Below are 26104 nucleotides of genomic sequence, written 5' to 3'. Positions count from 1 at the left end.
AAAAAAAAATATCTAATATTCCAGGCCCATGATCTATCTCTGCATATGAGTTAAAACTAAGCTAGAAAAAAACCAAAAAGCAAAACCCAAGTTAGAAGAGATCTTACTTTTTATCAGGTTACTATGGGCCAGGCACTAAACTGAGACGTTTGTGAAAATTCTCTCATTTCATCCTCACAGCAACTCTGAGAGGTTGACACTTTTATTATCACTGTTTACTGATGAGAAGACTGAAATACGGAGAGGTTAAAGTAAGTACTTAAGGATACCCAGTTGGCAGTTAGTGGCTCTGAGGCACGGATCCATGTCATCCGACTTGGGTGCTTAAGTTCTACTAGCTGATGTCAGCTGGTTGAAAGGTCAAACCTGCTTGATGGCTATTCTTCCCATACTAATGAAGTCTGATGGATCAAGACAAGGGTATAAATGGACTTGCTTTTTACCAATTGATATAGCAAATCATTTTTCTTTTTTTTGTTTCCAAGATCATTCCATTTCATGTAAGGGAATGGATTTTCAATATGGAATAGACTTATTTAAGGAAACATCAATATTTTTCTCAAATAGGCAGCATCAAAACTGTATTTATGGAATTAAGACATATTGCATTTATATAATGCAAATTCACTGGGACAAATTTTTTTTGTCTTTTTCTGTAGCTTAGCTTGCAGCTGTTGGCATCAGTCTATTTTTAAAACACAGAAGTAAATTGTTTCTTGTTAACTCCATTGAATCTGCAGACAAATGCTAGACAAAGGTTCTGTCAATGAAGCCGGCATCTTGGTCAGAGGGCTCAGATTATTCTAGGAAAGGATGCTATTTGAAAAAAAAAAAGTACTTTCCTCACCAACCACATAAGAAATTCATTTTGGAAGATAAAAAAGACAAAAATGCTCAAAAAATAAAAATACTGGCATTTCATCCCTTCATGATAGCACCATGAATATTTCAGTGTATACCCTTTCCATCTTTTTTTATTACAAATGTATAGTTCTTATATTAGCTTTCTAAATTGGGATCACTTTATATATGGTTTTCTTACCTATTTTTTACCCATCAATGTATTGTGGTGGGTGCTTTCCTATGTCATTAATGCTTAAAAAGTACTTTTAGTATTAGAACATGCAATTATTATTTTTTAACCTACTCTTATTATTTAACATTGTTTTCCTTTCCTTTGCTTTTGGTATGTACTAATGAAGAATATTTGCTTATATAACATCTGTAATTCTTTTCTTAGGATACATTCTCAGAAGTGGAAATGCTCGGTTGTTTTATAAGCTGCAGGAGTAACCACCTAATTTTCGTCACTGCAGGCAGTGTGTCCCAGTGCACCTAGAATCCCCATTAATAGCATCTCATGGGCTCTGTTTCACAGGAGCTTCAGAGAGAGACTATGGATCATGACGCTAGTGGAAGCAATTAACATCAGACTTCAGGCTCTCCTCATTGATCAAAATAAACATGTTGGATTGCCGGCACCAGCCTTAACATATCCCATGTCATTTAATATTTTTCTCTGTCATCTCAGAATGCTTTCAGCTGCAGGTAACAGAAAACTTGACTTACAGGATTATTTCTCCCACATAATAAGAAATTTGGAAATGTGTGTTGGCTGTGGCTTTAGTTCAGCAACTCAGAGATGTCCAGGAGAGTGTATCTACAGTGTTTTTGGCCTTTTCTTAATGATCACAGGATGTCTGCAGCTGAAGCAGTCATCATGCTTGTGTGCAGGATGTTGGGGAGGCATGAGAGAACACAGATGAATGAGACACTTTTTTGATCCTGGGAGTTGTTAGCCTGAGTTTAAAAAGTGGTGGTGCTTTTTTCTCTTATTGCAGAAGTAGTATATGTTCATTACAGAAAATGTATTTCACCTATAATCTTATCACCAAGAGGTAATCACTGCTCCCATTTTGGTGTTTATCCTTCTAGTATAGTTATAAATGCACAAAAAAGTAGGATTTTTTAATTTATGTACTGCCTCATAACTGGCCTTTTAAATCTGGGAGATGTTTTAAAGGTTTTACTGAAAATTTAATGAATAATTTAAAAATGCACTATGAATATTATTTTCCATATCTCTAAAAGTAGTCATTACAGCCTATGTTTTATAGTGTGATTTTTAATAGCTGCATATCCTTCAAATGTTTGAATGTTCCATAATTTCTTTGAATATATTTCTATTATTTACATGTAGATTAAAAAAAATTTAACTATGACAAAAAATACTGCATTGAACACCTTTGTGTGTGTGTGTGTGTATTTGTGTGTACAGATCTTGTTATTTCCTTATATAAATTCCTTTCAGAAGTGAAATCACTGGGTCCAAGGAAATGCTAATTTTAAGGTCCTTGATTAACATCATCAAATTGCCCTCTTCAAATGTACCGTTTTACTTACCATCAGTAATATGAATTGTTTTAATTTAGTTTTAGGTTTTTTTTAATTAATTTTTTTTTTCCGTTTTATAGCTGCACCTGTGACATATATCAGTTCTCGAGCTAGAGTGGAATCAGAGCTGCAGCTGCTGGCGTAATGCCACAGCCACAACACCAGATTTGAGTCACATCTGTGACCTACACCACAGCTTGTGGCAACACTGGATCCTTAACCCACTGAGCAAGGCCAGGGATCGAACCCGCATCCTCATGGAGGCTATGTCAGGTTCTTAACCCACTGAGCCACAATGGGAACTCCTAGTTATTTTATTTTAAATAATTTTTATTTTTTCCATTGTAGCTGGTTTACAGTGTCCGGTCAATTTTCTACAGTACAGCAAAGAGACCCAGTCAAATACATATATACATCTTTTTCTCATATTATCCTCCATCATGCTCCATCATAAGTGACTAGATATAGTTCCCAGTGCTATACAACAGGGTCTCACTGCTTATCCATTCCAAAGGCAATAGTTTGCATCTCTTAACCCCAGATTCCCAGTCTATCCCATTCCCTCCCCCTTGGCAACCACAAGCCTGTTCCCAAGTCCATGAGTTTCTTTTCTGTGGAATCGTTCATTTGTGCCATATATTAGATTCAGGATATAAGCGATATCATATGGTATTTGGCTTTCTGTTCCTGACATATTTCACTTAGTATGAGAGTCTCTAGTTCCATCCATGTTGCTGCATATGGCATTAGTTTGTTCTTTTTTATGGCTGAGTGGTATTCCATTGTGTATATATACCACATCTTCCTTATTCATTCATCTGTTTATGGACCTTTAGGTTGTTTCCATTTCTTGGTTATGTGAATAGTGCTTCAGTGAACATATGGTTGCATGTGTCTTTTTCAAGGAAAGTTTTGTCCGGGTATATGCCTAAGAGTGGGATTGCTGGGTCATATGGTAGTTCTATATTAGTTTTCTGAGGTACCTTCATACTGTTTTCCATAGTGGTTATACCAATTTACATTCCCACCAACACTGTAGGAGAGTTCCCTTTTCTATACACCCCTAGTTTTTTATTTATTTATTTTTAAATTCTTTTTTTATTCTCATTATTTTATTTTATTTTATGATTATTATTTTTTTTTAATAGTTGCTTCCCCAATACAATTTTTTTTCCTTCTGTACAGCATGGTGACCCAGTTACACATACATGTACGCATTCTATTTTCATACATGATCATGCTCCATCATTAGACCAGACATAGTTCCTAGTGCTACATAGCAGGATCTCATTGCTAATCCATTCCAAAGGCAATAGTTTACATCTATTAACCCTAAGATCCACAACCACCCCACTCCCTCCCTGTCCTCCTTTGCAACCACAAGTCTATTCTCCAAGTCCATGAGTTTCTTTTCTGTGGAAAGGTTCATTTGTACCATATATTAGATTCCAGATATAAGTGATATTATATGGTATTTGTCTTTCTCTTTCTGACTTACTTCATTCAGTATGAGAGTCTCTAGTTCATCCATGTTGCTGCAAATGGCATTATATTGTTCTTTTTTTATGGCTGAGTAGTATTCCATTGTGTATATATATCACATCTTCCTAATCCAGTCATCTGTCAATGGACATTTGGGTTGTTTCCATGTCTTGGCTATTGTGAATTGTGCTTCAGTGAACATGTGTCTTTTTTAAGGAAAGTTTTGTCCAGATACATGCCCAAGAATGGGATTGCTGGGTCATATGGTAGTTCTATGCATAGTTTTCTAAGGTACCTCCATACTGTTCTCCATAGTGGTTGTACCAGCTTACATTCCCACCAACAGTGCAGGAGGGTTCCCTTCTCTCCACACCCTCTCCAGCATTTGTTATTTGTGGACTTATTAATGATGGCTATTCTGACTGGTGAGAGCTGGTATCTCATGGTAGTTTTGATTTGCATTTCTGTAATAATCAGGGATATTGAGCATTTTTTCCTGTGCTTGTTGGCCATCTGTATATCAACCTTGGAGAAATGTCTATTCAGGTGTTTTGCCCATTTTTTTCAGTTGGGTTTTTTGGCTTTTTTGCTGTTGAGTTGTCTAAGTTGTGTGTATATTTTAGAGATTAAGCCCTTGTCAGTTGCATCATTTGAAACTATGTTCTCCCATTCTGGAAATAGTCTTTCTGTTTTCTTTTTGGTTTCCTTTGCTGTGCAAAAGCTTGTCCGTTCAATTAGGTCCCACTGGTTTATTTTTGCTTTTATTTCTGTTGCCTTGGGAGACTGACCTGAGAAAACATTTGTAAGGTTGATGTCAGAGAATGTTTTGTCTATGTGCTCTTCCAGGAGTTTGATGGTGTCTTGTCTTATATGAAGTCTTTAAGCCATTTTGAGTTTATTTTTGCCCGTGGTGTGAGGGTGTGTTCTAGTTTGAATTTGAATGCGGCTTCCAGGTTTCCCAGCAATGCTTGCTGAAAAGACTGTCTTGTTCCATTTTATGTTCTTGCCTCCTTTGTCAAAGATTAATTGACCATAGGTGTCTGGGTTTATTTCTGCATTCTCTATTCTGTTCCATTGGTCTGTCTGTCTGTTTTGGTACCAGTACCACACAGTCTTGCTTACTGTGGGTTTGTAATATTGCCTAGAGTCTTGGAGAGTGATGCCTCCTGCTTGGTTTTTGTTTCTCAGGATTGCGTTGGCAATTTGGGTCGTTTGTGGCTCCATGTAAATTGTTGGATTGCTTGTTCTAGTTCTGTGAAAAATGTCATGGGTCATTTGATAGGGATTGCGTTGAATCTGTCGATTGCTTTGGGTAGTACGGCCATTTTTACAATATTAAGTTTTCCAACCCAGGAGTGTGTAATATCTTTCCATTTCTTTGAATCCTCTTTAATTTCCTTGATTCATGTTTTATAGTTCTTGGCATGTGAGTCTTTCACCTCCTTGGTCAGGTGTATTCCCAGGTATTTGATTTTTTGGGGTGCAATTTTAGAAGGTATTGTATTTTTGTATTCCTTTTCTAATATTTCATTGTTAGTACACAGAAATGTGACTGATTTCTGGGTGTTAATCTTACATCCTGCTGCCTTACTGAATTTGTTGATCAGTTCAAGTAGTTTTGGGGTTGAGTCCTTAGGGTTTTCTCTATAGCGTATCATGTCATCTGCATACAGTGACAGTTTTACCTCTTCTCTTCTTATTTGGATGCCTTTTATTTCTTTTGTTTGTCTGATTGCTGTGGCTAGGACTTCCAGTACTGTGTTGTATAACAGTGGTGAGAGTGGGCATCCTTGTCTTGTTCCAGATTTTAGTGGGAAGGGTTTCAGTTTTTCTCCATTGAGTATTATATTTGCTGTGGGTTTGTGGTAAATGGCTTTGCTTATGTTAAGGTATGTTCCCTCTATCCTCACTCTGGTAAGAGTTTTTATTATGAAGGGATGTGGGGCTTTGTCAAATGCTTTTTCTGCATCTATTGAGATGATCATGTAGTTTTTGACTTTTGTTAATGTGGACGTTGATTGATTTGCATATGTGAACCATCTTTATGAACCTGGGATGAATCCCACTTGGTCGTGGTCTATGATCTTTTTGATATGTTGTTGGATTCTGTTGGCTAAAATTTTGTTGAGAATTTTTGCATCTATATTCATCAAAGCTATTGGCCGATAGTTTTCTTTTTTGGTGGTATCTTTGTCTGGTTTTGGGATTAGGGTGATGGTGGTGTCATAGAATGTCTTTGGGAGTGTTCCTTCTTCTTCAACCTTTTGAAAAAGTTTGAGGAGGATGGGTATAAGTTGCTCTTTGTATGTTTGGTGGAATTCACCTGTGAAGCCATCTGGTCCTGGACTTTTATTTGTAGGCAGTCTTCTCTGACCACAATGGCATGAAACTAGAAATCAACCACAGGAAAAGAAATGAGAAAATAAATGACTACATGGAGACTAAACAACATGCTACTAAAAAAACAATGGTCAATGAGGAGATCAAGAAGGAAATTAAAAAACACCTTGAGACAAATGATAATGAAGACATAGCCACTCAAAATCTATGGGATGCTGCAAAAGCAGTGCTCAGAGGGAAATTCATAGCAATACAGGTCTTCCTCACAAAAGAAGAAAAATTTCATATCAACAACTTAACCCCCCAGCTAAATGAATTAGAAGAAGAAGAAGAAACAAAACCTAAAATAAGCAGAAGGAAGGAAATCATAAAGATCAAAGAGGAAATCAATAAAATAGAGGTTAAAAAAACAATAGGAGAAATCAATAAAACCAAGAGCTGGTTCTTTGAAAAGGTAAACAAAATTGACAAACCTCTGGCTAGACTCACCAGGAAGAGGAGAGAAACAACCCAAATAAACAAAATCAGAAATGAAAAAGGCTGGGTTCCCATCGTGGCTTAGTGGTTAAGGAATCCGACTAGGAACCATGAAGTTGCGGGTTCGATTCCTGGCCTCGCTCGGTGGGTTAAGTATCCAATGTTGCTGTGAGCTGTGGTGTAGGTCACAGATGGGTCTCTGATCTTGCATGGCTGTGGCTGTGGCTGGCAGCTGTAGCTCCGATTCAACCCCTAGCCTGGGAAGCTCCATATGCCATGGGTGCGGCCCTAAAAAGACAAAAAAAAAAAAAAAAAAAACTAAAAAGGAGAAGTCACAACAGATACTACAGAAATACAAAAAACCATGAGAGAATACTATGAACAATTGTATGCCAACAAATTTGACCACCTAGAAGAAATGGACAACTTTCTAGAGACTTATAGCCTGCCAAAATTGAATCAAGAAAAAATAGATCAACTGAATAGACTGAACACTAGAAATGAAATTGAATATGTCTAGTTTTTTTATTTTTAATAGGTGGCTTTCTGAGTAGGTAATATATTGGTCTGATTCAAAAATCAAATCAATACAAAAGGTGTAAAGAGGTTTTACTCCTGCTTCTGTACCCATACTCCCATCTCTGTCCCCATATTCCCATCTCTGCCCCCATTTCCCTTAGTGTAGCCATTTCTTACCAGTTTCTTTTGCATCTTTTAAGTATTTTTTAATGCACACAGGCAAATATATAGATAAATTATTTCCCTTTCTCTCTTACACAAAAAGTAGTAGACAATATACACTCTTTTGTATCTTATTTTATTTGGTTTGAATGGGGTATAATGTTCCACTATGTGAATATTCCATAGTTTTATTTATTCTCCTGTCTAGTTTTATTTGAAACCTGCATCTTTTCAGTCAAACTGGGCCCAAGTGAACCATATTATTCTGGCCTTGCAGCTACACTGCAAATAGGAGTAGGCAACTATGTCTTAATTTCTTAGACCTACTGCCCAGCCCACTGTACATTTTGACTTAGCCTCCTAGGATATAGTTGACAGTGTCTGAAATATTCTGAATCCAAGAAGGGAGAGAATTGCACAGGTAGGTTTATCTTTTTTTTTCGGGGGATGAGGGAGGTCACATCTGTGGCACATGGAAGTCCTGGGGCAGGGATCGCACCTGTGTCACAGCAGTGATCCAAACTGCTACAGTGACAAGGTGGGATCCTTAACCTACTGTACCACAAAAGAACTTCAGCTTATTTTTTTTTTTAAGTTGAACTAGTTTTTCCTTTTTTCCTAGCTGTGATTGTGAGATATTTTTGTGTTTTAGTTTGGGTAAAGAGTGACCCTTCCATTCTCATTGAAGTGATGGAGGCTCCCATAGGAAATTATGTCCTAGGTTGCTTTTTAAGGAATTCATTTTAACGAGTGCCAGGCCTATTGTATGCTCCCTTAAGAGGCTCTGAGGAAGATTCCTTCCTTACCTGTTCCAGCTTCTGATGGCTTCAGGCATCCTTTGGTTCACGGCTCCACATTATTTACTTCCCTTGGCCTTCTCTATATCTTCTCTTTGTCTCAAATCTCCATCTGCCTTTCTCTTAAAAGGACACTAGTTTTTAGGGCCCTCCCAGGTAATCCAGGAAGACCTTATATCAATGTTCTTAACTTAATACCATCTGCAAAGACCCTTTTTCTGAATAAGGAAACATTTGCAGGCTTCAGGGATTTGATGCAGACATATCTTTTGGGGGCCACCCACTACAGGCTTTGAGTCTCGTGTTTTGATTCCAGAGTCTTTGTTCTACTCTGCTAGATCATATCCTGTGAAGTGCAACAGAAAAGTCCGTTTTCTCTTCCACATGGTAATAAAGGACTAGGGTTTATTCGCTCAGTGTTGTATCTTCATTGCCTTGCACAGGGGAAGTGTTCAATAAAACGAAATGGCTTTAATCAGTGAATTTCCATAGAATTTATAAAGGCAGTTTTCATGTCTCTCATTACTTTTCTCCAGGCAGAATATTCCCCAGGTACTTCATTTCTTCCTTATGTGAAGTTCAGAACCTCCACCCTTCTGGTTGCCCTTCTGTCTATACTTTCTAGTTTGGCCAATCTTCTTTTTAATATGCCTTCCAGATTGAACTCTTGGTAAGATTTAAGTAATGGGGTAGAGTGGGACTGTTAATTCTCATGGTTTGTACACTATATTTTTAAAAGTAGCCCTATGTTGTATTCATTTTAGGCTAGCTGCTAAGGTCAGTGCTGGTAATTAATGGCTAAAGACAACAACAACAACAACAACAACAAATTCTGTCATACTAGTAGCCTTACTTAATCATTGAGTTTTTAGGGCCAAACTCAACCACCGGTTATGCTAATGCAATTTTTATTGATTTTGGATTCTGGGAATGGATTTTAAATTTGGAAAGAAAATGGTTCAAACATCACACTCTGCAGTTTAGTAGAAAGGGCAAGCATACTCATAAATAAATCCAGTTTGCTCTCTCCATTCCATTTTGTTGAATCCATGGAAAAGAGTAGTGAGTTGTAAAGAGGACTGGCTGATGATCCAAAACAATTTTCTGCAAGAATAAATAAGGATTTTCATGAGCAAATATTACAGAAGAGAGCTTTTTTTTTTTTTTTTTTTTTCTTTTTGCCATTTCTTGGACTGCTCCTGCGGCATATGGAGGTTCCCAGGCTAGGGGTCCAATCGGAGCTGTGGCCACCAGCCTACACCAGAGCCACAGCAACACGCGATCTGAGCCACGTCTGCAACCTTCATCACAGCTCACGGCAACGCCGGGTCCTTCCACTGAGCAAGGCCGGGGATCGAACCCGCAACCTCATGGTTCCTAGTCAGATTCGTTAACCACTGTGCCACAATGGGAACTCCAAGAGAGCCTTTTTTTCCCCTTAGTTTCCACCTGTTGTGGCCTGAAGTTGGTATTTATTTATTTATTTATTTTTAAAAATCATGTTTACTAACTGCTTGTGTTAATTTTTATGTGCTTATACCCTAACACATTTACGCTCTTAGTATTGTATGTGCTGCAAGTTTCACTGATGTCAAAACATGTTTTTAAAAATAACCCATGGGTTTTAACCAGTGCAGTCAAGATAAATTAGATTTTTAAAAAAGTAAAATCTACCTTAATATTTAGATCAGCAAGAAGATATCCTTATGATTAACTTTTGACTTTATGTGGCAGGATAGGACTGAGGCATACTAGAAGCATACTGATGCTTTAAATTTTTTCTTTTAATCGATTAATTTTTAAACTAAGTGTTAAAGTAAGGAAAAGATAATAACTTTCGGGGCTTCATTTTTTCCATTGTATCTTCTACTGCATTTTGAAGTCTGATCTCATTGAAAGGAAACATTTTGCAGAGAAAGGCCTGCTTCTTGGAACTCCTCCCCCTCACTTCTTACCTGGCTACTATTTCTACCTGAGGTGGCAGCTTAAATGTCTTTTCTATAGGAAAACTTATTCTGACCGATAAGTCCTATTAATTCTTATTTTATAAGCCCCCTTGTACCTTGTACTTCACTTTCAGTCTTTATTACATCAATTTCAGTCACCTTGCTACAATTAATCCTTTCCCCCAGACTGTAAACTCTCTAAGGCAGGGGCTGTGTCTGTCTTCAACACTCTACCTATATCATTGTCTGGCCTATAGCAGGTACTTAATAACTTTTCATTGATTGGTCATAGGCTACAAAAGTCAGTTAAGGGCTCATGGGAACAATAATTTTAACAATATTTGCATTTCTGTTTGTGTATGTATATGCTAAACTAATAGCAGTGAGCTCCTTTTCTCTCTCTCTCTTTTTTTTTTTGCATGGGGGGGGGGTACCACTGCATCAAATTACTGAAGAAGAAAGAACAGTTGACATTCTGTTTTAAAGTGACCATGTATTTGACCCACTTCTCTAGTAATGTCATCACGATTGTATCTCATTGCTGTGGGTTCTTGGAGGCTGACAGGCGGAACAAGTTGCTTCAGCTCACAGTCCTCATCTGTCATACAGAACAGCTTGCAGATTCTTATTATGTGAATGAAATATGGAGAGAGGGATATTTTTCTTCCTGGGCTATCAGGGTAATTGAAAGTAACTGTATCAGAGCACAGGGGGAAAATGCAGGAAAATAGACTGCTTTTGTGAAGGGCAACTCAATGGTACTCAGAACTGCAGGTGTGGAGCCTCATCAGCAAGTGCAAAGGCTTGGGAAGTGTTTCCTGTTATCCACAGTCCTGAGATTCAACCAGAACATTTTCTCAGTAAGGAAATGTCTTGGTTCATGTTACCACCCCTTAGCTGTCTGCCATCACCGTGGTGCCTTCAGAGGTGCAACCCACCAGACGTGTGGCATGGGCTTTGAGTGTTCTTTAGCCAGGGAAGGAAACCTTTTTAGTATTCCAGATCAGTAAACTGTAGTAGAGAATTGGGAATGTGCTATGAAAAATCATTAACCAGAGAAATTCTCCTCTTCCTGAGTTTGGATCAGAAGAAATAATAGCACTTGACTGGTCTTCTGGTTTACATTTTACAAGCTTGGCCCTGGTGCAATGGAATATCAGATAATGGTATAATACTAGTAGTATCAATGATACTTTGCCTTCTAAGTCATTGGTTTTTATATATATTTAAATTTTATATAAATGTATACAATAAATATATATAACTAATGTACATGTATATATTATATGTGTATTATGTACATTATATTTATATAATATATAAATTGAGCTTTATAGAATAGTTTTAGTTCATAGGAAGTTTCTTACTTAACACTGGTCAAAACTACTAATGTGGTGATGGAAAGCAAGGTACAATTCAGCAGTCATTCAAGTCATGACTTTGTTATATTTTGAGATGGCTTTAAAATCACTTAGTCGAATAAAACACTAAAGTACTGTAACTGCCAGGTTGCTTTATCTAATTTATGAAACAGAGGCAAAGGAATCAACAATAACCCTCCATTTACCATTATTAGATTAGCTATTACTGAAACCACAGAAAGTATATAACCCTTTACTTTGTGTTCACTTGAATTTGGTTATTAAGCTTTGATGGAACTTTCATTTATCCAAATGCCTTTGTTTACAACAATAAGCATGTTAAATCTTTTGTGTTCTGAATTTGATATGACCGTTTTAGTACATGCCTCCTGCAAAGACACGCTAAAGTTACATATTCAATTCATTTGTGTTCTGTCAAACATTTTCAATTCAATCTCATTAAGGTCTTATTTTTCTTCCTGACTTTAAGAAATGCATCTTTTTTCTATAAGGCCTCTACTTTTTCAAGAATATAACCAGGCATTAACAAACATGAAACTGCTTCTCAGAACAGCGTCATAAAAATTGATTTTTCAAAATGAAATAAGCATCTGGTGGGCTGAAAAATGTTTTATACCTGATATTTAAAAGATATTTTGACTTTTGCCAAAAGAAATCAATTTTTTCTTTCTGTCTCCCTTGCGGATGCCGTCATATGCCACAGGGCCATGTAGAGCACAGGCTCTGGAAGAGGCAGGCCTGGATTTGTGCTCAATTCTACCAACTCTCCCATTTACCTGCCTATGACTGTGGACTTCACCTCTTGGGGAAATCATTTAACTCTAATTGCCCTCATCTCAGTGTGTAATTGAGTTCACAATAGTACTTAAAGTGTCATACATGAGGGATTGCATGTAAAGAACTCAAAAACCTGATTGTTATTATAGTTTTGTGTGTATGTGTGTCTACATTCTGTATACATGTCGTTGACTGAAAATTTACCCATATAAATTCAGTTACAATAATCACAATGCTGTTATCCTCTTAGGACTTAATGTTCTAGTACCGTGGCTATATCTAGAAGTGGCATGGAGCATAGTTATCATTTTGGATCTATTCAGAGCCACAGCTTGAAGGCAAAATCACCTTGAAGGTGGCTATTTCAATTGCTAAGGTTGGAGTCAAATCCATTTTCCATGGAAGTATTTACATTTACAGTGGAACTTCATTTCACTTCTTTTGAATTAATGTAAAAACTAAGATAAAGAATGATTTCACTATGTGAAATATTAATTTATGGCCTTTCTAATAAGAAGGGCTCCTAATGGTAATTTGTTGTTGGTTTTTCACAGACTTTATGTGTATCATTACATTTTTAAGCTTCTCTCTAACTGCCTTTGTTCTCTTTACATTTTTCATCTTTACCTCTGTCCTCTATATCTACATTTTTGGGGTTTGGAGAAATCCATAGCATCCTTTAGACCAATAATCTGTAGAGGAATGATAAGTATTCAGGCTAGGAGATCTGGTCTTTGACACTGTTTTTCAGCAAATTTACATGGTTCTTATGGGGGTGGAATTTTTCTCTTCATGGGAACCTTCTACTGTCTGCTTTAGTAATGAGTCATAGAAAAATGAAAACTTCTTTAACTGTGAAAGTTTGAGCAAAAAAAGAAAAGTTAGGCCCTTGGTATTAGAATAATACCAAATAAGATAGCATTTAAACAATCTCTGCTTCAGCATCCTATTGACAATGCTCTTCACTTGAGTCAGGGCTTGGGGACTTACTGAGATACACCATCTGGCAAAATACGGAAGGCCAGTCTTGTGCCAACTGAAAAAGCTGCATCACTTCCAACTTTCATGTACTTTGCACATTACTGGATGCCTTGCAAAACGTTTATCACTTTTTAATTAGGAAGGACTAAGGGATTTTAGTATCCCAAAGAAAATGTCAGCAGCTCAAAGATAGAAAAATTATCTAGTGGATCATAATGCATGGTAGGTATTTCATTTGGAGCTTGCACAGGAAACAAGGACAGTTTCATACTAGGATTTTGCTGGGGGATGAGTGTCCTTGGTTTGTATGGGTAGAACTGGGGATCTGGTCTTTCAGTTTTTCTGACAGTTTCCCCAGATTGTTTCTCCTGCAGCAAGGCCAGGCCTTGAAAAAACATGCCAAGAGATCAACTCTGTTCTGCTTCTTGGCCTATCATATAAACTGTGGCCTGTCATGTTCATTAAAATGAAAATTTGTTGAATGGAATTTGCCCGACTGGCAGAATAGTTTAAATGTCAGATGTTGTTAGGCCTGGATATAAATATTATGTTTCTATTGTTAATTAATTGCAGTGCCTCAGTACCAGTGATCCAGAATCCAATTTAGTCTGCAATAGGCCTGTGGATAAGGGCCAGAGATGATGAATGCAGAGGGGAGAAATGTATTCAGAATTTCCATTGAATCTGTCAATGTCCTCTTATAAAAATAAGCAAATTTTGGTGTGTAACTATAGTTCAAGAAGGACAAAACAAGGCAGAATTCAGGCTCATTGTCTTCTGAAACCTCTCAACTCTTACTTACTATTGAATGTATTCCACTGCTAGCCCTGAGTCTGTCCCAGCATCAAAATTCCCAAAAGATGCCACTCCGTCCCCTTTCTGTGATTTCCCCCGTGTTGTTTCCACATCTAATTCTGTTATGTTCCCAGCTCATTTCAGAGTTGTAGAACTGAGCTATTTTGACCCGTAATTCTGCTGTATTCTCTTTGCAGTGTTCATTTTCCTCTCTTCCACTTACTATCAACTCTTCCTTTCTTTTTCTCTTTGTCCTTTGTTTTGGTCCCTGGGCTCAATCGCCTGTCTGTCAAGTCTGCCACTGTTTGTTAAGATCATTTTGCTTCCAAATTGAGCTGGTAGCTGAATATCACTCAGAATATCGCTGCTAGAACTGTCTGCCTTAGAAAGAGAACAGAAATCTTGCCACTGGGGCTCAGACCTCAAAACTGACTGTTGTTGCAAAGCCATGAGCCAGCAGGCATTTGTGACTGCCATTCCATCCAGTATTTTGTTGAATACTTGCTGTGAGCATAGCATCCTACCCAGTCACCTCTCTGGGTTCCAAAGGCAAGTGGATGTGCCAGGCAGTGGAGGACTAATTAAGACTTTGGAAGGCACAGCTAATGTGGTCCAGTGGTCAGGGACCCTCATTTAATTTCTGGCATCCTGGTCCCTGCCAACCTTGTTCTGCCCCTGTGATAATGCCAGCTGAGAAGCAGGGAAGGGAAGATGAACTTTGGTCTGCTCTGAGTTTCCCTGTCCAGCAATGTCTGTCAGATTAAAAATGAGAGGGAAGGAGGCCAGAGAATCTTCCAGATGGAGAGTTCAGAGGAGGGCACAACCAGACTCCCTCTCGGCAGTGACGTGGCAGGGTTGTCCAAGCCATGGGCCAGGAGCCAGGAGGAGCATAGGCTGCTGTCTGGCCCTGCAGTGGAATGGAGTGGGGGCTGGCAGAATGGTCACCGTTGGTTTAGGGTGGAAGCAGATTCAAACCAGGGACACACAGGTAGAGGCAGCATTTACCCTGGGACTGGGGCAGTCTGCTTGGAGCTTGGGTCCTTCACCTTGGACTCCTTAAGGGTGAGTTGCCCAAGTCATGTAGACAGCTGCAGAAACCAAGGGGGGAATTGATGTTCTCCAACCTCTCTGCTTCTTCCTTTAGTATAAATCAGCCATGTAAGAAAGGTGACCTTAGACAGGCTGGCAGCAGCAGTAACAGCAGTAGCCTTCCATCCTTGGATGGACTTGCCTTTGGACAGCAGTTCCAGGCAGCAGGGGTTTTGGTGAGGACACTGCACACTGACACTCACTCGCCACATGTCTTGGTAGCATAGTTTTGTAACAGGATTCACTATTCATTGAAAAGTATCCAGAATGGATACTGTATAAGAGTTCTCCCAGTGAGAACTGTATTTTAGACTAAAGCCGTCTGAGGTCTATCCAATGATGGAACCATAATGAATGAGGCTAAACACCTCATTCACCATAAGTAAGGTCAGCGAGGGTTGACCTCACTTTAAAATTGAGTATTTTAACATTGCATCCATGTAACCTCAGTTTCTCTCTGAGATCAACTTCTTTTTCAGGTTTTTAGATTTTGGGGAGGGTTTGTGCTATTGAAAACAGAGTGATTTGACTTGAAATGTCATCTCATTCTAAGAAAACACACCAGGGCCATGTTAGGGCATCCCTGTGCAAATGTCACATTGTCAGAGTGTCTTCTCCTAGGATTTGACTGGCCATGGTACTTTCCAGCCCTGTCTGGTGGTCAGACAAAGCCATTGGCTTCCCATTGCTAGGGCGCCAACCTGGCCAGGGTCATACTCCCTGAGATTTCATGGAATTTGATTTGTCTCTAACTCTCTCAATGTTAAGATGCTAATTATTGGTATATTAGTATTCTGCTCCTCAGATGTCACCTAATGATTTTCCAGAGCTCATGCTACTTGGCAAATTTACTTTTCCAATGCCTGACAAATATGACAACATCGAACAGGTGTGGTGAGGATGAATTGTGTTGCGCATTTGTGTGTGTCTCAGGCCACAGAGGTCTAGAGACTTCTGTAGAGAGATATCTTTTCATCTTAAGAAAGCCTAGAATACAAATTAAGAAAACGAGAAAAGACCAAACGTAAAAGACTAATCTCAATTTAAGAATTTTCAGTTTTCAATTTAATAGTAATGCAAACTTTTAATATTCCTTTAAGCAAATTTCCTTGAGTGTGTTATGTGTCAGACACTGTCCTAGAGGACGTAGATTCAGTGAGGAACAAGAAAGATATGGTCTGTATTGTTGTCAAACTTAAGGTCTAGTGGAATGATTTTATTTACATTTTGACAATATTCTTCAGTTATCCATGTGAATAACAAAACTAAGGAATATTCTTATTACCTCCTTGAACTCTAAATACGTGTTTCAAAAATTCTGAAAACCTTCTATAACAAATACATATAAATTGAAATACAGCTTCTAGGAGTATATCTGAGAAGTGTCAGATTTTTGGGGGTTTTCCTGTTGTTTCTTGTCAGGGTTTAAATCAGTATGCAGATTCTCAAATAATTCTATGTGTTTAAAAATACTTGTTTATCATCAGGTAGTTTAACCAAGTCTATGTTTTCCAACTGCCTGGTTTTCACTGATAGGTAGAAAAAAGTTTTTAAGAATTGTCTCAGTTGAAAATTGGCTATCATTTGAAAGAATGTTGCAATAATTTCTCTGTAGTAGCAGCTCACTGAATGTAGCATAAGAACAGAAAGGAAGGCAGAATTTATTCAGTGTTTTCATTCTTGTGTTTTGTCTTCATTCCTGAGTGAACAGACTTCTTTCCTACATATGTAGATAATTGTTAGAAGACTCAAAGGTGAATAACCAGTCCCTTAAGGTGGCAGTCAAGTCAGGTGAGGGCTGCAGAATTCAACAATGGAGGCAAATCTCTCAGTTCTGGGCAGCATTGCCTTAAGAAATGTGCCACTGAATGGTTCTCAGAGATGGGATTTAATTGAGGAAAGGTGAATCAAATTCAAAGGTCGTTTCTGTATTTGAGAAAGATGTTTGTTTAAATTCAGACCAGCTTTTAAGGGAGCTGGGAGCTGGGTAATGGAATAAGGGGGCTTGTAGAATCCACTTGTAAAGTGACTCTTGAACAAGTAGGGGGCTGGGGCACTGAGCAGTTGAAAATTTGTGTATTTATAGTTGGCCCTCCGTATGTGTGTTGTGGATTCAACAAGTATGTATTGAACAGTACCCTAGTACATATTTATTGAAAAAAAATCTATGTATAAGTGGACCCATGCAGTTCAAATGTTCAAGGGTCAGCTGTACTTGCTTATTCAACAAGCGTTTACTCAATGGCTATTTAGTACCAGTATAGAATCTGGGGCTCATAATACCTGGGCAGAGTGAACAGTAAAAGTCATAGATTTTAAAGAGTTTAGACACGAGTCAAGGTTGTAAAACATACACACAGGAGAAAGCAATAATTTAAGAGTATGCATGCCTCTAACATGGCCTTATATAATTAAGGTGAGACCAAAGCTCTAACCACCTGTCCTTTTAACTTTGAGGGAACAAAACTTCAGGCCTGGTTACCCTTTCTCACTCTGCTTTCAGCCTCTTAGTCTCAGCTGGATCTTCTCATCACCTTGACACATGCTCAGGTTTTTTCTGTTTACAAATTGTACAAAGAACCCTCTTTAAGTCCTTTGTCCTCCTCCCCTTCACACCCAAATGTATCTAAGATTGTCCTAACTCCCACTCTCTTCATTTTAACGATTTCTGCTTATTTCTTAAATGACTTCAATCTGAATTCTTTCTCAGTCCACAAAACAGTTCTTGTTCAGTTCAAATGACCTTCACCCTGGGAGTTTTTAGTACTTATATTACTTGACTTTTTTTGTGATGCTTAAGGTTTTTGTTTAAGTCTCTAGCAGCTATTCTCTCTTCTATATGAGACTTATCCTCCTCAACACAACTAAATGCTAAACTTCCTCCAGGATCAGCCCTAGGCCCTCTGCTCTTCCTTTTTTTGCACTGTTTCTCTGAGCAGTCCTATCTGTACCCACAACTGATGTTACTTCCTATTTACAGATAACACATCAATTCCAAACCTACTCTCTTGCTACAGACACATATACCCAGCTTCCCACCAGGACATTTCTTTTAGATGTTTCTAAGACACCTCAGATTCAATATATCTGCAATCAAAATAGGGATCTTTTTCTCCAGATGTGGATCCTCATGCAGTGGGATTCATTCAGTGGTCTTGTGCAACCTCAACTCAGAAAGGGAAATTATCATAAAGATTGTAATTTTTAAACATATTTTAAAAATCTCATTTCATAGTCGATATCCAACTTTAATGTACTGTGATCAGAGAACTTTGATATCTGTTTTTTTTACATTTGTTGAGACTACCTTCGTGGCCTAATTAGTGGTCAATTTTTGCTTGCAGTCCTTGCAAAGAATGCTGTGTCTGGTTGCATTTTCCAAAGGTGTTCTCACCAAAATGTTTAACCAGTCTCATGTATTCTTCTTGTAGTGTGACTGACATACCTTCTTTTGAGAAACGAAGTCTGTGTTCTCTTCCCTTGAATGTGGGTGGGGATTTGTGACTGCTCTACCAGTAGAGTGCTGTGTAAATTGTGTTAATGTGACTTCCAAGTTCAATCCTAGAGAATACAGCTTGTAGGAGTTCTCACGGGGTACAATGGCCTAAGGATCTGGTGTTGCTACAGCTGTAGGTTACAGCTATGGCTCAGATTTGATCCCTGGCCAGGAAACTTCTATATGCCCTGGGTATGGCCAAAAAAAAAAAAAAAAAAAAAGAATACAGCTTCTACCTGGCTCTCTCTCTGGGAACTCCTGCCTTTGGAACCCAGTTCCCATGTTGTGATGAGACTCAAGACACAGAGAGAGGCCATGTGGCAGGCAGAGGTATTTCAGGTAGCCCTAGTTAACGCTTAGCAACTTGCAGACATTTGAGGGAATGGAACTTCAGATGATTCCAGGCCCCACTTTTAAGTCTTCTAGCTGAGGCCTCAGACATTGTAGCATACAGAAAAGTGAGCTCACTATACCGTGTCAGAATTCCTGTTCCATAGAAACTATAAGAGATAGTAAATTATTATTATGAGGTCAGTAATTCTCAGATAGTCTGCTATGTGGCAATTCATAGCCAACTCAAATACCTTATCTATTATTGCTAAATTTATTTTACCTAGTATAACTTATTTCTGCCAACTTTTGATTCCTGTTTGCTTGGTGTATAGTTTTCTATACTTTTCCTTTCAAAATCTTTCTGGTTTAGATGTGTTTCTTATAAAAATCACACAGCAAGGTTTAAAAAGAAAGCATTTTGAAAAAATTTTATTTTAACAGATGTATTTAATCCACTCATTCATATTATTGACATATTTGAGCTTATTTTTTTAAATTTTTTTTTGTCTTTTGTCTTTTTTTTTTTGTCGTTGTTGTTGTTGCTATTTCTTGGGCTGCTCCCGCGGCATATGGAGGTTCCCAGGCTAGGGGTTGAATCGGAGCTGTAGCCACCGGCCTACGCCAGAGCCACAGCAACGCGGGATCCGAGCCGCGTCTGCAACCTACACCACAGCTCACGGCAACGCCGGATCGCTAACCCACTGAGCAAGGGCAGGGACCGAACCCGCAACCTCATGGTTCCTAGTCGGATTCGTTAACCACTGCGCCATGACGGGAACTCCTGAGCTTATTTTAAATATCTTGCTTTGTGTTTTCTATTCACTGTGCTTTTTTTTGGTTTCTTTCTCCATTCCATTTTAGTCTTTTATAGAAAGAGAATTGGTGAAGATTTCTATTCTCTAGATTGTTCCCTTCACTGATTTGGATATTTCTGTTCTTTTGGTGATTAATCTGTGAAATAGAACATACGTACAATATAATTTTTGAAAGCATGTATCTTCAGTTTAATGAAAATAATAAGCTGCACTTCTAGATACTTCTAGAACTTCTCTCCAAGCCAAAAAATAGAGCATTACTATATTCCAGAATCCCCTTGGTGCTTTTCTGCTTTATAAATCTCCTCCTTTTTTGCTCTCGAGGTAAATATAGTCTGAATTCTTCATAAATCATTCATTCTCTTGCCTTTCTTTATAGTTTTTGCCTCTTAGCATGTTATATTCAAAAAGATAGTATTTATTTTTGCCTTTTTGAACATCTTATGTACATATATGAAATAATGTATATAATCTGTGACTTATTTTGTTTTAACAATGTATTTTTGAGAGGCATACATGTTGATGTGTGAACTGGTTCATTGATTTTTCAAAGGCATATAATGTTCTGTTTTAAGAATCTCTAAAAATGTGTTTATTCATTGTACTGTTGACGGACATTTGTGTTGTTTTCAGTATTTCTTGCCATTCTAGCACTGATGCTCTAGATATTCTTGTACACATATCTCTGAGCATATGTGAAAGAGTGTCTTTGGTTGTGTTCATAGAGAAAGAAGTGCTGATTATTCTTAAGTATTTTTAACAACTTAATCAATATCTCTTCCTTCTAAACAATTCATTCCCCTCTCCCTTGTTCCATGTGAATAATGTGGCCAACCACTCATTTCACCTTATTTTCAAATCCTAAAATTTTGTAATTATTGTTATTGTATGTTTTTTTTTTTTACATCCAGGGCTTATTAATTATTGTCTAATGCCCATTATTTACTATCAAATTTACTAGATCTACCATAGTACTTGCTAATTTAGTTGTTCACCATTGCTTTTTGTTCTTCATCCCTTCCTTCTGGGATCAATTCCTTCTTATTCACATGTATCTTTTATGTTTTTTTCAGCAAAAGTAAAATACCATGAGAAGAGTTCCATAGTGTTGCAGGAGGTTGAGAATCCAGAATTGTCACTGCTGTGGTGCAGGTTCCATCCCTGGCCTGGAACTTCCTCATGCCATAGGTGTGGCCAAAAAAAAAAGTTAACTGCTATGAGCAGGAAATAATATTTTTTTTCAAAAATATCCTTATTTCTCTGTCATTCTTGAATGATAATTGGTTTAGCAAGGCTATAGAGTTTTCCTTGAATTTTTCCCCCTTGGAACTTAGATCATTGCTGTCTTGCTTTTGTTTTTGCATATGACAAGTTGTTTTGCCAGGAGTTTCTTTTGTTCTCTGGTTGATTTTAAGCCTTTCTTTCTATTGCTGGTGTTCCCCCCCCACCCCACCCCACACACCCATAGCATATGGAAGTTCCTAGGCCAGGGTTCAAATCTGAGCCATAGCTGTGACCTACGCCATAGCTGCGGCAACACTGTGTCCTTAACACACTGTGCTGGGCCAGGAAGCAAACCGCACCTCAGCAGTGACCCGAGGTGCTACAGAAACAAAGCTGGATCTTTAACTGCTGCACCGTAGGGGGAACGTTTATGTCTGGTGTTCTCTGTTTTCCTTCTGTTGTATCTACATGTAGATTTGCTTTTATTTACCTTGTTGAGGTCTTGGTGTGCTTTTTCAAATGGATTCATGTCTTTAATTCTAGAAAATTTGCATTCATTTTTTTTTTTCATATTGGTCATCTCCCTTTCTTTTGAGCTGTATTTTATTTAGCATTCCTGTGTATTTGAAATCGAAAGACACAATACAGCTCAATCTCTATGTTGTCAGACCATAAATCTTTCAGATTTTACAAAATGTGGTATTATGCTATTTTATCTAGTCTTCTCAGAAATTATGTTTCCCCTAACTCTGTTGCACTCTACATAACACAATGGGAAGGAGAAATTTTGATGATGTCCTATGGAGGGGTCTTATTTCCTGCATTATTATTCCAAGATTTACATCACAGCCCAGAAGTTTGGCCTTGTTCTTTTTGTGGTCATCCATTAGTGATAATGGGGTTTAATGGTGGGAGAGGGGATGTTAAGGGGAAGAGCCCAGTTGGGGCTTAAGCAGTTACTTAGGACTTTGAAGGAAAACAAAGAAAATGATGGGAAAACCATAGAGTATTGACCATTCCAAACTCTTGCACCTAAAGAGATGTTAGAATGTAGGTGCAAATGAAAGAGGCATATTCCATTTACTTTTGACCGTGGAGTCAACATATGAATCATGTTGGACTGCTATAGAATCAGTCCCTTAAAACCTTAAGTTATTGCTATTGCTTAGCAACTATAATTTACTGCATCTCCTATCATATTAACTTATGTGTGGCCAGCACATTATATATCGTATATTTTGGTCACAGGGAGCTTAATTTAACACGTGAAGGTTTGATCTGAAAAGTCAAGTGTGGCTTTCTCGGTTTTGTGAGCTTCTCTCTACTGAGAGAAGGATACACTCTACCTAGAAAAAGGGGGACTGTGTCTGTAAGCTTGCACATGCATACTCATAGGGCCAAGCTGTGAGGTCTGGAGTGGGAGAGCCATGCACCTCATATAAATGGAATAGGCTCCCCCAAGTAAAACTTACAGGGAAATGGAAGTAGAATATGCAAGAAAGATGGCAGTAAAAGAAGTAAGAAAATAAATGCTTGGTCAGATCTAGTATGCTGCATAATGTTTAATTTGGTTTTCATCTCTACACTTTATAAGCCATGCCCATTCTATTGAGGAGTTCACACCCCAAAAGATTTGACTGTAGATCTGGCTAGGATTGTTTGATTCAATTCTGGGTAGATATGTGTACTGTTTTACATTTATGACTGTGTCTTTCATTGGCCTCTTGTGCAGGAGGTATGAGGAGCAAGTTTTATCAATGGTTTATTTGGCTAGCATCACATACCATGGCACATAGAAATTCTACTTAAGAGACATAGAGAGAAAGCGTTTGGTGTTTTACTCACAGAAAACTCAGTGCTTTTGTTTTTATCTCTCTGTAGCTTTGAAACTCAGCAAAGAAGGGAAATCCACTGAGAACAGTCTGTTAAGGTAAGTGTATTTATTACATGGCCTTGACAAACATTGCTTTTACAACATTGATTTTTCTTTTATTCAGAGATTTAAACACTCGGATTAAAGATATAGCTGACAGGACAACTTCCTTAACCACCTGCTTGTCCTCCCTCATAGGCAAAAGTGCTGAGCAATAGTTAGCAGAGAGCAGGAGGAAATAAAATGATGTGCTGAGGGTAGCCAAATGCAATTGTATGCTTGCTGACTTTTGCTTTCTTCTCGGCAGTTAAGACATTCCAATAGAGCTAGGTTTACTAAGATTAATGCTAGATGGGAAAAGAGTGAGCTTGTACCACTTCTGGTCAATAGTTAAATAAAACCAGCTGGCCAAATAAGGCATTTAAGATAAAATGCAAAGTGGCATTTCAGTTGGGTTGGATGAAATTTATCATGAAAGTCAGTTGTGTCATTGCATGGAGGAGCTAGTTTTGTAGAAAGGAAAAAGCCATCCAGTTTGGTGTAACTAATTTCATTCCACGCAGTCACTGTGGACGCTGAGTTACAGGAAATGAACTTCCAAGTTGGAAGCAACGGGTAAAGCACCTACTCAGCCTCCTGTGAAACATTAAAATCTAGTTGGTTTTTACATGGAAAAATGTAATTGTTTCCTCTTTCATAGATATATTTATAAGCATACCTCTGTACAGCATTGTTCTTTGATTCATTGTTTAATTTCTGTTCTGCATGAACTATTTTAATTTAAAGAATTCATTCTGGGGAATTATAGGGCTGCAGTTTCATCAAGAGTCTTTGGTGGCCAGGGTGAAATATGCCATAATTTTACATTTGTTTTCATCATCAATTATGTTTTTGACAATTTCAGGTTTTTTCCCCTGTCATTTTTATTACGGCAATCATAACTGTGACCATTTTAGTTAAAGTTGAAAAGCTGTTTTGATTTACCTTATATTGTAAGTTATCCCTAACTTTATGACAAATCTACTTCTGGGGTTGAATTTTTAATGTTTATTTTGAGGGTGAAAAGGAATTTTACAGAGAAATTAAAGAAAACCCTGTTTGGATAATCAAAATATGAGCTATAAAAATACCATTTGATGATTTGCTTTGGGATGACTAAATTCTGCTCCATGAAAGCTGGGTGGCTTAGAATTTTTCTGTGATGGCTGGCCGCTAGTGAGGAAAAAATGATCTTAAGAAGTAGATAATTCTTATTTTCAGTCATATGAATTATATATCTCTGGACCATTGGACCACATCTTGGAATAAAGCAGTACTTGATAGTTTTTAGAAGTAAATTCTCATTAATGTTTGGAATTAGCGATGGTGTAGCAGTCTTCAGAACCTTGTGATCTTTAGATACACTTATGGTATTCTCATTCCTCTTGTAAAGTATTTTCACACTGTTACAGTCTATTTCCTCTACTCTCAAGAAAAACCCTTTGTTATTCTGGTGTTCCGAGGTCAGACATGGATTTAGTCCTGATTTGGCTTTTATTAGCTATTGGACCATGGACCCCCTGTGTCTCAATTTTCTACTTTGTAAAGTGAGGATAATAATACTATTTTGTTCCGAAGGTTGTTGAGGAGATTCAATGAATTAATATGTGTCAAGAGCTTAGAAATGGTCTAGGCCCATGATGAGTACTCAGTAGCTATTCACTGTTGCTGGTCTTAATATTACTGTCATCATTATCAGCATCATCAACAGTAGTGTCTTTATGAAATTATTCATTGCATATATTGAAAAGTCTTTTTTGAAGTGTCAGGATAATGTTTGGAAATTGTGCATGTTTTACTAAAGGGTGAATTCTGCTTTGGCTTTAGGAATGAAATGAAAAGGTAACTTTCAGTTAGTATGAAAAGTGAAGCCTTTGCAAGTAAAAAGTTGTCAGCTTGAAGTTTTGTAGGCATCAGGGTAAACATTGTCTTTAGCTGCGTGTGGGCAACTACTAATTAATATAGTCTTGAAAAATGAGTGATCTATTGCTAGCTAGTTAGGTTAAGGAAATTTTGAAGAAAGCCTTGGTAAGTTGAAAGGAAATTCTCCTTTCTTCTCTTTATTTCCTGTCATGTATCTGCTTTCCCTTTCTAATTGCACTTGATTTTCTTTTAAAGTAGTTACACCAGGGACTCTACTCAAGAGCTTACACTCAGTCTAGGAATGGGTGCACCACCACAGGCTTGGTTGTGTGGGACTTTTTCATTAGAATTTAAATCTTGAGCTAAGGGATTCTCCTTTTTCACAGTGGGCATTCTTCTCTGACAGTACCTGCCATGAGACCACTGTACCAGTTACCATTTCCCAGCCACTGATAGTCTTCAAGTCTTATTTTCCAGTCAGCCTCGGATTTGCTGAGCCTCCAATTTCCTTCCCATAATCTTTCTTAAATTGGTCAATTGGTTTCTGTTGCTTGCAAGCACAGAACCCTAATTGATAGAGTAGTTCACACATTAGGGAGCTATATTTGGAATCAATGGGGTATGTTTGGAGGTTTACACTGAAAATGCCGTTGATTATTTTTCCCATCATATATGTAAGTAGCTGAACATTTTGCAGTAGATGACAAAAGGTGAAGAGTTCTCAATTAGCATTTCAAAAACAGGCTGTTTTGCTGGACTCCCCACTCTTCCTGCGTTTAATAAAAAGAAGTCACTTTTGTCTGTGTCTCGAAGTTCTCAAAAGATATGTGTGTATGTTGGGGTAGAGTTGGAAATGAGAAGAGAAGCAAAGAGATTATCCTTCCAATTTCTGGGGCCCTGGTCTCTTCGTGTCATGGGGACTGTGAAGGGGCTGTGATTTCCTTCTACTTACTCCAGCATCCCAAGATAAAACTCTTTAAATATTTTTCTGCTTTCCCCTGAACTTTTATTCCTCTTCTGAGCACTTTTCTTTGCCCTACTGAACACCTTCTTGGCAATGGTGTGTAAAATGTGATTGAAAACTCAATTACTTAGGTCTCTGGCATTTCTTGTGGTTTCCCAAGAATGGAATGGGCAAGTTTGCTCTATTTCCCCTTGTGTCTGTTTTGTTGACTACTTCTATGTTCTGTGCAGTGCCTAGAACAAAGCTGGTTAATGGTTTTTTCACAGGGACATCAATTTTGTACTCTTACTGTGAATAAATAGTGCAGCCGCAAAGTATGGTGGGAAGAGCCGTAGCTTAAGTGTTAGGAAACGTGC

General features: G+C 38.0%; 1 protein-coding gene across 2 annotated transcripts in view; it reads left to right on the top strand.

Annotated features, from left to right (window-relative positions):
• FHIT (fragile histidine triad diadenosine triphosphatase) overlaps positions 1 to 26104 on the top strand; it is a 1432969-nt gene that overhangs the window by 21238 nt on the left and 1385627 nt on the right. For both annotated transcript variants that reach the window (XM_047778411.1, XM_047778405.1), the window contains exon 2: positions 22891 to 22939. The gene's annotated coding sequence lies outside the window, so the exon portion shown is untranslated. The remainder of the gene's footprint in view (positions 1 to 22890; positions 22940 to 26104) is intronic.

The sequence above is a fragment of the Phacochoerus africanus genome, chromosome 1 (genome assembly GCF_016906955.1).
Source record: "Phacochoerus africanus isolate WHEZ1 chromosome 1, ROS_Pafr_v1, whole genome shotgun sequence".
Taxonomy (NCBI): domain Eukaryota; kingdom Metazoa; phylum Chordata; class Mammalia; order Artiodactyla; family Suidae; genus Phacochoerus; species Phacochoerus africanus.
The sequence above is the reverse complement of the archived record's forward strand: the minus strand, read 5'-3'. Positions and strand labels throughout refer to the sequence as shown.